Below are 14,112 nucleotides of genomic sequence, written 5' to 3'. Positions count from 1 at the left end.
AGGATTAGATTACTATTCCTGCTCTAAGCTAAGCCAACTCAGGAAACATTTTTGACTTTAGGGAGGTTGAGATTTAGTATTCCACTCCAGTCTAAGCGACAGTAGGAAAAGTGTTCAACTATGTTGGGGCTACCTTTCTTATTCCATCTGCATCATAAACAAAAGCATAGAAAATAGTGGAATAGAAAGGGTTACATATGCCATACCAATTCCTAATAATTTTTCAACAAACATTTAAATTCCTAACATATGCTTTTTAAACAAAAATATTATTAAAATTATAGGTATATGTACTATGTACCTAATACAAATAAATGTAAAAACGAAAAACATTTAATAAATAAAAAGGTGATACAAATAAATTTATACTAAATATTTTTCCCTTTCTTCTACACAAAAAAATTCTTTCATCTTGCCAAAATATTATAATAAATTATAAACAAAACATTAATAACATTAAAATAGTAATTAAATACAAGTAACTTTCAAAAACAAGTATCAATAAATTAGTAAATAATTAAAATATAACAATTTCCTTAACAATCAAATAAATAAAAATCATAATTGCCAATTAAATATTTAATTAATATAAAAATTAATTTGCAAAAGAAAGAAAGAAATATATATATATATATATATGTATATATACATATATAAATATAATAATTTCAAAACCTTCCCATCCTAAGTCCCTATAAATCCAACAACCAACAACTAAACTATAAATGCTAAATAAACAATAAAAAATAAAATGTTCATTAAAAAATCACAAAACACAAATAAATAATAAAAGATTAAGCAATCAATTAATCAATTTACATAATTAATCAATATTAAAATGTTTAATCAACATATAAAACAACTAGAAATAAAAGCAATCATTTTGAATCCCAATAACTTTCCACCATACCCCTAGGAACCAGACAGCCTGCTAATAAATTACTATTTATTGTAAAAAAAAATAATTACCAATTAAAAATTACAAATACACTAAAAATGTTTAAAACAATTACAATGAGAGTATTAACACATACAATTAATAATATTAGAACTAATGTATATTAAATACATTTATTAAAACGATATTTACTGTAACTATACTGAAGTAAACAATATTTCATACAATATTTTTCAAAACGATATTGTATACATGAAACATATATTTTTATGTTCTATATTGTGCTCCACAATATTTGTGTACACACAATATTTGTGGTTTTATAATCACCGTACACAATATTTTTGATTTATTATTTGTATCCTTCACCCAGAGACTACCGTGTGTAATATTCTTACATCTCCCAGTTTATATAAATAAAGAACACATTGGGAGTGCATCCTATGTTAACTTTTAAAGGAAGTACACAAAAATACTTAACAAACATTAACAAAGTAACACACTTTCTTCAATGTGATGCACAAATAATATATAATATGCTTTTTAGGGTAACAATCCAGAACAAATTTAGAGAAAGGAAAGTAAATTATCAAATTGTAAGGTACTCCATACCATGAAGTAGCTAAATGTACTGTATAACTCATTAACACAATGACCCATCTATGATGTTGATCCTAATGCATGTATGACTTTTCATTCAATGCCAAATGTTCATCATAATCAGGTTAGAAATGTAATGTTATGTGCTAAAGCTACCTACAGACAGTCTAGTATCCAGCAGGAGACCTTTCACAAACTACGGGCCGTTCTTACAACGCAGCCTAAATATGCCATCGTGTTTGGCATAAAAAACACTCACAACACACATGCACCACCAAGAACCCGCACATATATACAATACATTAGACAGAACACATCCAAAACAGTATCGATATACATCATTATGGTAAAAACAACTTGCACCCTTCCAATACCCCACATATCAACAACAACAAAAAACACTAACGAAAACCACTAATATTCAAACCAAATAAGGGCATATGAGCCAGTATGACAATAGCATCTCACTCTAAACACCACCCAATATTTCCAGTGATTTCACTCGCAAAACTACATGTCAGGCAATTTAGAGAACGCCAGGACATTTTGGTAACAATTTGGCCACACTATCGATCCACTATAACCAGCTGATGGGCCATTGATTAAGATATGGCCTCTGTAAACAGCAACAGAAACAAAAAATATCACTGATTATGCAGCTTCACAAAGTAAATTAGACTTCTGATTTGGCAAATGTGTTTTATATTAATTCAGCGGACGTCACATTTTGATATTCTTTCACTGGCTTCCTAAATGGCCGCTTATGCTTGTTTTTCTTCCACTAAACTCAACACAAGACGGTGCGTGATGAGAATTCATGAAGCAGGCAAAAGGGATTCCTGGAATCTGTCAGCTTCGAACCACGCTGCATTCGGCGAGGATCCTCCTTTGTTTTTGCAGCCTCAGTGCGGATTTTGTGGGAAGTTGATTAATCATGGGTGGCTTTTACGTTCTGTGAAATTATCTCTACGCACAAAGGCACGTAAAATTAAAAATAACCATTAAAAGCTACAGCTCAAAGTAAGTGTCACGTACCAAGTGGATGCAGAACGCACGTGGGAGCACAGAGATGCAATATTATAGCAGTCATTGTTTACAGCCTACATTACAAGGACCACTGAGGGGATGTGCTTGGCAATAAGAGCCCGGTGACGATGACCTCAGCAGAACATCTCCATCGCCTATCTGCGCAACTCAAACAATGATTAATGCAGGGAAGTGACGCAATGACCTTCTAAGGAAGCAATCTGCTCTTCCCGCTGCACATCTGGTGCGTTATATTGCTGCTTGCGTTGTACTCAGGAGATGGAAAAGATGCGTCCAAGCTCTTTGCTCACGAGCCCTACACAGGGCCGTTAAGGTAAGCGTCGTTCCCGCTCATGCTCTTCTCGTTGACTCAGAAGTGAATCACTGTGTGTCAGCAAGCTGTTCCCTTATGCTTGGGCTAAGTATGATATTAGCAAACGTTTCAACAGAAAACAAACAGTGACAAAGCCAGTAGCTTTGGCCTTGGTGGAAGCTTTGGGAAGTGGGGTGGGAGAGTGCACAAAACTGAAAAGAAGAGCATGTGAGAGTACACCTTGGGACAGAATGGCATATTGCATTGGATGGAGAATAGCTTATAATGGATAGAATATAAGGATAGGGCAGTACGCAATAGAGAACATGCTGAAGCACAAAGAGGATCAGAGAGCAGAGTATTAATCGAGTGAAAGATCGGCGAGTGCAGGATGGGAAGGAGACCACATCGGAAGGCATTGGATAAGAGGAGCAGAGGATGGAAGAAAACATAAGAAACTCAAGCATTGGCAAAGTCAGTAGGTCACGCCCGTATACAAGAGCTATTGGCTTTGGCAATGTGTTTTCCCGTGCTGTACACCAGTGTGGCTGCTGTTCAGCTTGGCTAAAGTTTAGTGTTGTGGAGTGTCAGAATGGAGTGGGGGAATAGAGTGTTGTATAGTGCGTTTGATGGAGTGTCTTAGAATGGTGTAGAGAGAGTAGAGTGTCATAGAGTTGAGTAGAGGGGAGCATATTTTAGTGTTTCAGTAGCAGAGAGTGTCGTAGAGTAGAGTGGGGTGGAATAGGGTGCAGTGGGTTGGAGTGGATTGAAGAAGTGGGGTGATTTGAATTGAAGTAGAGTGGGGCGGATTGGATTGGAGTGGAGTGAAATGAAATGGGATGAGGTGGATTGGATTGGATTGGGGGATTTGAGTGGGGAGGATTGGACTGGGTGGGTGGTTTGGATTGAAATGATAGGACTGGGGTGGAGTGAATTGGGGTCGGATGGATTGGAATGAAGTGTGGTGAGTGGAGTGGAGTGTATTAGATTGAACTGGAGTGGGATGGACTGGATTGGAGTGTGGAGGACTGGATTTAGTGGACTGGAGTGGGTTGGATTGGACTGGAGTGGGGTAGATTGGACTCAAGTATTATGGATTAGATTGCATTGAAGTGGGGTGGATTGGGTTGTACTGGATTGGAGTGGGGTCAATTGGGATTGATTGGAGTGAGGTGGATTGGAGTGGGGTGGGTTGGATGGATTGGAGTGGGGTGGACTTAACATGGTTGAGGTGGGGTGTATTGGATTGGGATAGAGTGGGGTGGATTGGAGTGGATGGGGTGGGTTGGATTGGTTTAGAGTGGGGTGGATTGAAGAGGGATGGGGTGGATTGGATTGGGGTGTGGTGTGGTGGGCTGCAGTGGGATGGATTGGGGTGGGGTGGATTGGATTGGAGTGGGGTGTGTTGGGTTGGGGTGGCTTCCAGTGGGTTGGAATTGGAGTGGGGTGGATTGGAGTAGGGTGGGTTGCATTGAGGTAGGGCGGATTGGGGTGGGATGGACGGATTTAAGTGGGGTGGAGTGTACTGAACTGGGGTGAGGTGGTTTGAATTGAAGTGAGGTGGATTGGATTTGCGTGTTGTGGATTGGCATGCAGTGGGGTGTATTGGAGTGGGGTAGGCTGTATGGATTGGATTGGAATATGGTGGAATGAACTAGGGTGGAGTGGGGTGGATTGGATTGACATGGAGGGGGTGTATAGGAGTGGGGTGTATTGCAGTGGGGTGGAGTGGATTGAAATGGGGTGGGATGGATTAGGGTGGGTTGCACTAGAGGGGGTGGATTGGATTAGAGCGGGGTGGGTTGGATTTGAGTAAGGTGGGTTTGATTGGAGTACGGAGGGTTGGGTTGGATTGGAGTGGGGATGGTTTGTACTGGAGTTAGGTGGATTGGATTGGAGTGGAGTGGGGTGGATTTGACAGGAGTAGATTATGGTGGGGTGGATTGGATTGGGGTGAGGTGTACTGGATTGGAGTGGAGTACATTGGATTTGGGTGGATTAGGATGGATTGGATTGGGTGGGGTGGACTAGATTGTAGTAGGTGCACAAATGGACTAGATTGTAGTAGGGAGGAATGTGGTGGATTGGAGTTGGGTGAATTGGGATGGAGTGGGGTGGATTGGATTGAAGTGAGGTGGATTGGATTGGAGTGGGCTGAATTGGAGTGGGGCAGATTGTTTTGGATTGGAGCAGGTTGGATGGGATTGGAGTTGGGCAGAGTGGTGTGGGGTAGTTTGAGGTGGGGCAGGTTGGAATGGGGAATATTGTTTTGGGTTAAAGTGGGGCAGATTGGAGTGAGGCAGATTGGAGAGGGTAATATTGAACTGGATTGGCATGGGACAGATTGTTTTGGATTGGAGTGGCACAGATTGTTTTGGATTGGAGTGGGGCAGATTGTTTGGGATTGGAGTGTGGCATTTTGGTGTGGGGTGGATTGAGTGGGACAGATTGATTTGGACTGGAGTGGGGCAGAATAGAGAGGGTCAGTTTGTTTTGGTTTGGAGTAGGGCAGATTGGAGAGGGACAGATTGTATTAGGGTAGATCGGAGTGGGTGGACTGGATTGGAGTGGGATGGGTGGATTAGATGGGAGTGGGGTGGATTGGAGTTGGGTGAATTGGGATGGAGTGGGGCGTATTGTTTTGGATTGGAGTGAGACAGATTGTTTTGAATTGGAGTGTGGCAGACTGGAGTGGGGTGTATTGTAGCGGGACAGATTGTTTTGGATTGGAGTGGGGTGGATTGAGTTTGGTAGATTGTTCTGGATTAAAGTGAAGCATATTGGAATGAGACGGATTGGAGTGGGGCTGATTGTTTTGTATCAGAGTGGGACAGATTACTGTGAAATGAAGTGGGGCAGATTGTTTTTGGATTGAAGTGCAGCAGATTGCCGTGGGGAAGATTGTTTTTGATTGGGGACGATTTGAGTGCAGCAGATTGTTTTGGACTAGTGCAGGGCAGATTATTTTGGATTCGAGTGGGGCACATTGGAGTGGGATATACAGGGAATGGGGCATATCGTTTTGGACTGGAGTGAGGCATATTGTTTTGGATTAGAACAGGGCAGATTGGAATGGGGCAGATTGTTTTGGATTGGAGTGGGGTGCACTGAAGTGGAGCAGATTACATAGGCGTGGGTTGGGAGGACAAGGGTGGGGTGGATTGCGTTGGGGTGAGTGCTTTGGATTGGAGTGGGGTGGATTGGTGTGGGGAAAGGTGGGCATGGATTGTAGCGGAGTTGGTTGGGGTGTACTGAACCATTATGTGTTAAAGCTAGGTCTGGGCGGACTGAACAGTCTGGCTTCGGGGAATTCCACAGAGTTGAAAAAAAACTAATTGGAATTCCGCAAAGCCAGAGTTCCATGTCCCGTGGAGTCCTCCTGAATGAGCTCATCTCAGAAGCGCTAAGCAGGGTCGGGCCTGGTCAGTCAGGCTGGACCCTGTTTAGTGCTTCTGAGATAGACACATTCAGGAGGGTACTGCACATGAGACAGGCCGGTGCACAAGAGACCTGAAATAGCAGCTTTTCTTTTCTGCCTACGGCCAGGGACGTAGGCAGCTAAAGCTGCCAGGCCGATGAGCAAAAGGCCTCAAACAGCAGCTTTCACTACCTACAGCCCTGGCCTGAATTCAGGCCAGGGCCATAGGCAGCCAAAGCTGCTGTTTCAGTCCTTGTTTGTGCAGCAGTGTGCACAAATAACGACAAAGAAAGAAAGAGACGAGGACTTACCTGGGTCTTCCTAGGGTCCTCCTCTCCTCATCGTCTGACAGCGACAACAAGTCCTCTCCAGGTGCTGCCTCCCTCCTCTGCTCGGGTGTGCTCTTCAGCCCAATTATGGGCTGCACAGCACAAGCGCAGACTGTCTGCACTTGCGCTGTGCAGCCCATACTTCTTAATCTACCACAAATAGGAATAATTAGAGGATCTGCAGACAAAGATGTCAGTGTTGGTGCCTCAGCAACACAGTTTTCAGTTGAGCAGTGTTCTGAATGAATGACATTGCACGCTACTTAGGATTTTACTTTTTGCCTATATCTCAGCACCCAAACATTACCTTTTTGTATGGTTTGACCTATTTGAAGGTCACCAGTACTTGGATAGCTCCTAGATCACAAATAAAACACATACACTACAGCATAAACCAGAAAGGAGCCTTGCATTGGAAAGAAACCGTACCAGAGCAGTAAGTGCACTGCACATTTCTATGCTTCAAGGGAAAAACCAAAGCACATACCTGCTTACTTACAAAATATTTTCACAGTGTGAGTAAGGGTGGGGCCTTGCAGGGGACAGGGTCTGTTGCCAAGTGGTAAATTAGAGGCACTCTGTCCCTCACAAAGACCCCCACCCCTTCCTAAAAAAACCCCAAAAAACAAAGGGTCATCCAGGCTGTGGCCGATAACCTGGGGTGCTTTCACACCTTTTATTGACATCAGCTACTTACAGCCTCTGAAAACAAGCTGGAAGTCCACTCTTTAAGGTGGTTTTCAGCTTCTTTTCCCTGCCACTGTCTGATTTGAGCTCTTCACCAGTTGACCGTGTGAAGGTAGCCAAAGTCATGTGCCACTTGGTGGCACTGTGTGGGGGCATGGGCAACCGCCGAAGATGGCGGACATCTCATCGTGGAGCTCCCAATCCGGGCCCACCAACTGTAAATTATATGTTTTATTAAAAGGCCATCTCCTACTGAGAGGGGCGCCTCACGGACGGAGTCAAGGCGCCCCGCAGACTGAATAAAAATCAGACCCAGCTGTGCCCAGCGGAAGAGGAGATGCGAGGAACGGTGAGCTAGGCCTAGAGGCGGGCCAGACCTGTCTGGCGGCAGTAGTTTCCACCGCCTGGGAGTTGGCTGAGGCACTTTAACGGGATGACGCTAGCCGAGTGGAACCCCGTGCAGGTGCTGGCTGTGGACGAGGAGAGTCTGGGCCGAACGCCCCCCCCGAGATGAACAGCTGTGAGGCATGATGTGCTGGGCCTAGTTACGGGTCGGCTGACCGGCCTGGCGGTGACAATTCCTAACGTCTGCATCTGGCTGCAGCTTTGAGGCGAGGCAGCTCTGGCTAGCCAACACCTCGCTGGAAGAAGTCGGGAATAGCAACAGAGAGGCAGGACTGAGCAAAGCCTTGTGTAGTGCGAAGGGAGATGAGAACATCGGGGGAGATACCGGGAAGCCTTGAACATTGGGCGCCCCTCTTCCTTAAGGTTCCTTACCAGGGCACGGAGACCGGGCGGAGAAGAGGGGGAAACTGGTGAGTGTCCAGGGTTGTTCCCCTATCCCCCACCAGATAGTGACTGCTGGGGGGTCATGGCGAATGGTGCTGACCGCTCGCCCAGCAAGGGAGAAACTGAGATCGGGGGTTGCATTGTCAGGGGCCCCCCCTTCCTGGATTGTTGGCGGCAGGGGACATGAAGGAGTAGCAGGCAATTGGGAAGTCCTGCCCCCTGCGTTGGACTGAACATCGGGCTCCAAAGGCCAGCTGGGCCAGACTGCGGAAGGGTGACGACTGCGGAAAGTTGAATAAAGGAAACTGTAGAGCCCTCTTACTTCACAACTTGCATCAAGACAAGGAGACTTGGAGCCAGGCAAACACACAGTAATGGGTCATACGAAAGGGAAACACCGGAAAACACGGGAGCTTCGGTGTCCGAGAACTATGTACCTCCCACACCAGTAAGGAACCCCAAAAGGACTAATTGGATGTTATCCTGAAAGAAATTCAGAAGTCACGGCTGGCAATAGAGCAAAGACTAGGGTCCTTCACCACTGAACTTGGCATTCTCAAGGATGATCACCGGAAATTGGTGGACAGGGTAAAAAGAATGGAAACGGACGTTGCCGCCCTCGTACCTGGACAAAAAGACAGTGAGAGTGCAATTCAGCAATTACAGCAACAGGTAGATACCCTACAGGAGAGAATTGATGATGCGGAAGGAAGATCACGCCACAGCAATATCCACATAATTGGCCTCCCGGAGGGCACGGAGGGGGGAGATGCCACATAATACGTGGAGACATGGCTGCGAACTATAGTGACCACTGGATTATCGGCCTATTTTACATTAGAGAGAGCACATCAAGCCCCAAACAGGAGACCTCCACCAGGGGCACCATGCAGATCAATAGTGGCTCGTGTACTGAACTACAGAAATCGCTATGCCCTTCTGCGTGCGGTACGAGAAGCAGACCCTATCATTATAGACAATGCTCCAGTATCCCTATATCCATATTGCACGTTGGTTGTCAGAGGCGGAGAGCCTCGTTTCTGGTCGTAAAGCAACAACTCTGAGCTGAGAGACTCTCCTATGTGTTGCTGTTCCCGGCCTGGCTGCGTATCACGCGCGACCATAAAATCCACTTCTTCGACACACCTGAACTGGCCCGTGACTGGTTAGACCAGACCTTCCCACACTCGAAGCACCAGGAACACTCTGACACCTTGTCACCAAAGCAACACCGACTCCCACGCAAGGAGCAACGAGCTCGGCGAAGCCCAGCATGGGGTAACACTAGACCTAGACTCTTGCAAGTCTTCGAGAGCCAGAGAGCAGCAATACAAACAGCATACTCAATTGAGAGTTGTATCTCCTTGTCCTAGCATTGTTTGCTCTGCGAATAGCACCGTGGTTTCCAACTCAGAGGGAAGTATAGCCTTGCTCCCTTCGATTACAGCCCAAACAGCCCATGATTTATGATTTGACCGATGCTATGACATGAGAGCCCCGGCGGGTTGATAAAAGGAGGCAAATAGAGAGCTGTACCGACTACCGAAGACTGCCTGCCCAGACCAGGGTGTGCTGCAAAGCGAAAGAGACATGGCATGAAACACTGATCCCTCATGAGGGACAATATGCAACAAATTAATATAGGTAGAACCTGCTGAGACAACGACGCACCACTGTGAACTGTGTGTTGTGGACCCCACTGCTGGATATTATATCCCTACCCTCCACGGCGCTTGTATTTTCCTTATTGAATGGCGGGCCTGGATGGGCCCTGCCTTCAGTAGACCATGCTGACAAATTGTTTATCGGTATAGAGAAGCATATCGCGTCCATTTCTAATACCCCCATTAGCAAATGCTTGTCTTATATAATGACTTCAGAGGTTGATTTTGTTTTTTAATAATTTGGCTGAGTAAGGGCCATATGTACTAACACATTTTCCCATAGACACAGAATGGGTAAAACGGTTTGCTACATCTGGCCCTAAGTTCCTACTCAGCCTAGAATTAAAAATAGTTTGGGGAAATGTTTAGTATATTACTCTTAAGACATCTACACATTTATTGCAAGCATTGCACATTGTGCACAGCAGAAATACATGGGACGAGGCTAGTTGCTGTGCGTGGTAAGGGCTCTATCCATAAGAGGCACAGAATATTAGCCCAGTTGAACCACTGTTAAGCACATGTGGTGTACCTACAGGAGGCTCACCTGACAACATTTGAGGGGGCTAAATTACACAGAAAATGGAGAGGACAATTATTCCACACTTCATACTCTGCATTTGCCTGTGGAGCGGCCATATGCTCTGGAGTCACCTTCGAAGTAACATAAACAAAAGTGGATAAAGATGGGAGGTATGCATTTCTTAAGGGTAATTCGGATGGAGAGCCTGTAGTGCTAGGAAGCATTTACGCCCCAAACACCAAACAAGACACCTTTTCTGGCACACCTCTCAAGCTTCCTGACACACTGGGCACACCTACCCTCGCTGCTGTGGGGCGACTATAACGCAGTACTGGACACTTCCCTTGACCGCTCAACCCCCCCCCCCATGTCGGGCACCAGTGCACATAGACAGGCAGAAGCGCTACAGGGATGGATACAAGGCTGGGCACTCACTGACATATGCCGGGCAAGGCATGAAGGGCTACGGGAATATTCATTTTACTCCTATCCACATAGATTACACGTAAATCTTGACCGTATACTCTGCACTACTACACTAAAGAACCACATAGCCCACGCCACCCACTTAGGGAAAACATTATCCGATCATAACCGGCTAGAACTGACGCTGTCATGGCGAAAGATGCCCACACTGATCCCTACGTGGCGACTACAACCGCTACTCCTTGAGGTCGCGGAATTGTAGGACGAGGTAGCTAAAGGAATAGCAAACTTCTTTACTGACAATGCCGGGACTGCCTCCTCCTTGTTATTAGAATGGGAAGCATTCAAGGTGGTGATCAGAGGGGCAACAATGGGAGCTACTGTAGGCGCCCGAGCTACAATAGCGAAAGAGTTGAAACATGTAGAGAAAAGATTAGGCCCACTGGACACAGGAAGCTGTGCTTCATGCCCCCCAAGCCCAGATGTTGTAGGAAGATCGGGCTGAGCATGCTGAACTTCTTGAGCGAATGCAGGTGGTGGATCTTTAAACATACAGGGAACGAGCACACAGTGAAGGAGATAAGGCAGGCACACTATTAGCACAACTCATAAAAGACACGCCATCTCCTACTCCTATCTTACATATCCTCACTCCGCAATTAACTGACATCAACACTCAGATAGAGATTAACACTGCATTCTGAGACTTCTACACAGACCTGTATTCTGCCCCCCACTACTGGATCGGGCATGGCTTCAATCTTTTCTTTATAATCTTACCCTGTCGGAGCTTGACGACGATGACAGGCAGGCCCTTGGAGCTCAGATCACGCAAGGGGAACTACGAGAAGCCATTAAGAACATGGCTCATAATAAATTGCGGGCACTGATTGCCTTCCGGCTGAGTTTTGCTCCACGTATAGGACAAAACTGATTCTTCAATTGGAAAAATGATACCAAGCCTTGCTAGTTGCTGGTTGCCTCCTTTATACAAAAAAAAGCAAGCAATAGTAACCTCGCTATTAAAACCTGGTAAACCTGTAACAGATATGTCTTCCTACAGGCCACTATCATTATTAAATACCAAACATAAAATACTGGCAAAAGTGTTAGCGCAAAGACTCCTCCCGCTATTATGTAAATTGATACATACAGTTCGCTGTGGATTTGTACCGACCTGAAACATGTTCCTAAATATACGCCACTTGTATCATATTAAGGACTATGCAGGGGATAGATACCCCTGACCGGGTCGCCTTTCCATGGACCTCCCTCAGGCATTCGATACACTGAAATGGGACTACACATTGGTGGTTCTTGAATGATTTGGGTTCCCCAAGGCTTACATATGCTGGGTGCGACTATTATACGCCTGTCCCACGGCAAGGGCATTTACCGGACAGTGTATATCCGATTCCTATCCCATATTCCAGGGAAATTGACAGGGATGCCCACTCTCCCCCCTGCTGTTCGTCTTGGCACTAGAGCCTCTGGCACAACGACTTTGGTGAGATGCTGAGAGATAGAGTATCATGATAGGCACTTCAATACACTTGGTGTCCTTGTTTGCCGACAACATTGTGTAATACATGCAAGATTTGGGCCAAAACCTAAAGACAGCAGTGCAGATATTAATAGATTTTGCGCCTCTGACTGGACTCGAAATAAATTACAGTAAATCAATAGCATTCTCATTTCGTAAGAATGTTATGGGTGATAGAATTGATTTTGCAAGTAGCAACTGACACTTTCTGGTATCTCGGTATACACATATATAGAACCCCAATAGATCTCTGAAAGGGCAATTTCCAGAGAGCAATAACCTCACTCAGGTCGCAGGTCCAGTTCTGGATAACACTGCCACTGTCCATAGCTGGCCGGCTGGTACTGGCAAAGATGGTAATGTTACCTCGCATAATGTACTATCTTGTCAATTTGCCGGTAATGGTTCCTACTACTCATTTTAAATTACTACATTCTCTCCTGTTAGACCTCATCTGGGGGCTGGTAGACGGCAGATAAGTTTAGCACAGCTGCAGATGCCCATAGGCCAGGGAGGTATGGGAGGACCTACTGTTTAGTAGGACAGCTTCAGTGGCTGGCATACTGGCTAGCTGGACGCAATTTGCAAGAAATATAATTTATGCAGTTCATGCTCTGCAGAGGCCGACTCCACTATCTGATCAATCTTGGGTCTCGTCCCCAAGACATGGTGCCGCTCCTGCTGCGAGTGGCCCTCCAACATTGGAAGCTTACCCTATGACACACTACTGACACAGCACCCTGTGCATCAAATATTCCATTGCTGGGACTTCCCACAAATGTTGGAATATTGACCCAAGGAAGTATACAAGTTTGGACACAGGAAGGAGTAGACACAATTGAGGCATTGTTCAAGGACCAAACATTGCTCACACACACAGACTTTCTCATGAACACAACTTGCCCACCTCACTATTCCTGCTATATGTGAATATAGTACACTACATCAGAGACCACTGGACATGGGACGGAACTGAACCCCCAATACACAATTTTATTCAGGCAATATACACCATGGGACATTGGAGACACTTAATGAGATGGCTCTATAAGGGTCTCAGATTGCATTTATCAAAGCCCCTGACACACCTGAGAACCAAATGGGGGGAAGATATGGATAGGGAAATTTTGGACAAAGGGTGGTCTTCCATACTGGCATACCCAATAAGAGTATCCCGGAATACCAGATTTAAATTTGTACAATACACAATACTGCATGGAGCATATCTGACACCACATAGACTACATATCTTATTACCGGCGGTATAACCGATATGCCTGAGATGCAAGGCATAGGATGCAACACTGCTTCACATGCTTTGGAACTGCCCTAGTATCACCCAATACTGGTCCAGTATCGGTACAATCCTGGAGGAGGTGACAGGAAGGGGTGATTGGCAGACCGCAGAGGCAGGATTACTGGGTCTCTTCCTACATATCAAAAACAGGAAAGCAACATTGCGATTCACTGATTTAGCCTTGCTGCTGGTGAAGCACCTATTGACTAGGCGCTGGAAAGCAGCAACAGCACCTAAAGTGGCACAGTGTAGAGCAGAGGTGAAGGAGTGGGGTTTAGCTGAAAGTACCACCCTCCAGCGGGAGGAAATCAGAGGGTTGAGGCAACACCCATAGCACTAGAATGGGATGCGCTTTTAGAAGCCTTCAAGACAGCCCTTGATAATGAGATAGAGAATAGGTGAAGCCGTCTGCGTCATCAGCAACATATTCCTAGGCTTATTAGGCCCTTCCTGTATGAAATAGATACAGCAGAAAGGGGAATATAGTAGAAAGAAGAGCGTAATTTGCATGGGCTTCTACCAGGATTAAACTGCTAGTCCATCATTCGGCACAGGTACCTAGCTAACTGCACATCACAAAATAGAAAATCAACAACAGA

This window comes from Pleurodeles waltl, chromosome 1_1, assembly GCF_031143425.1.
Source record: "Pleurodeles waltl isolate 20211129_DDA chromosome 1_1, aPleWal1.hap1.20221129, whole genome shotgun sequence".
Classification (NCBI taxonomy): Eukaryota; Metazoa; Chordata; class Amphibia; order Caudata; family Salamandridae; genus Pleurodeles; species Pleurodeles waltl.
This window is presented reverse-complemented; position numbering follows the sequence as displayed.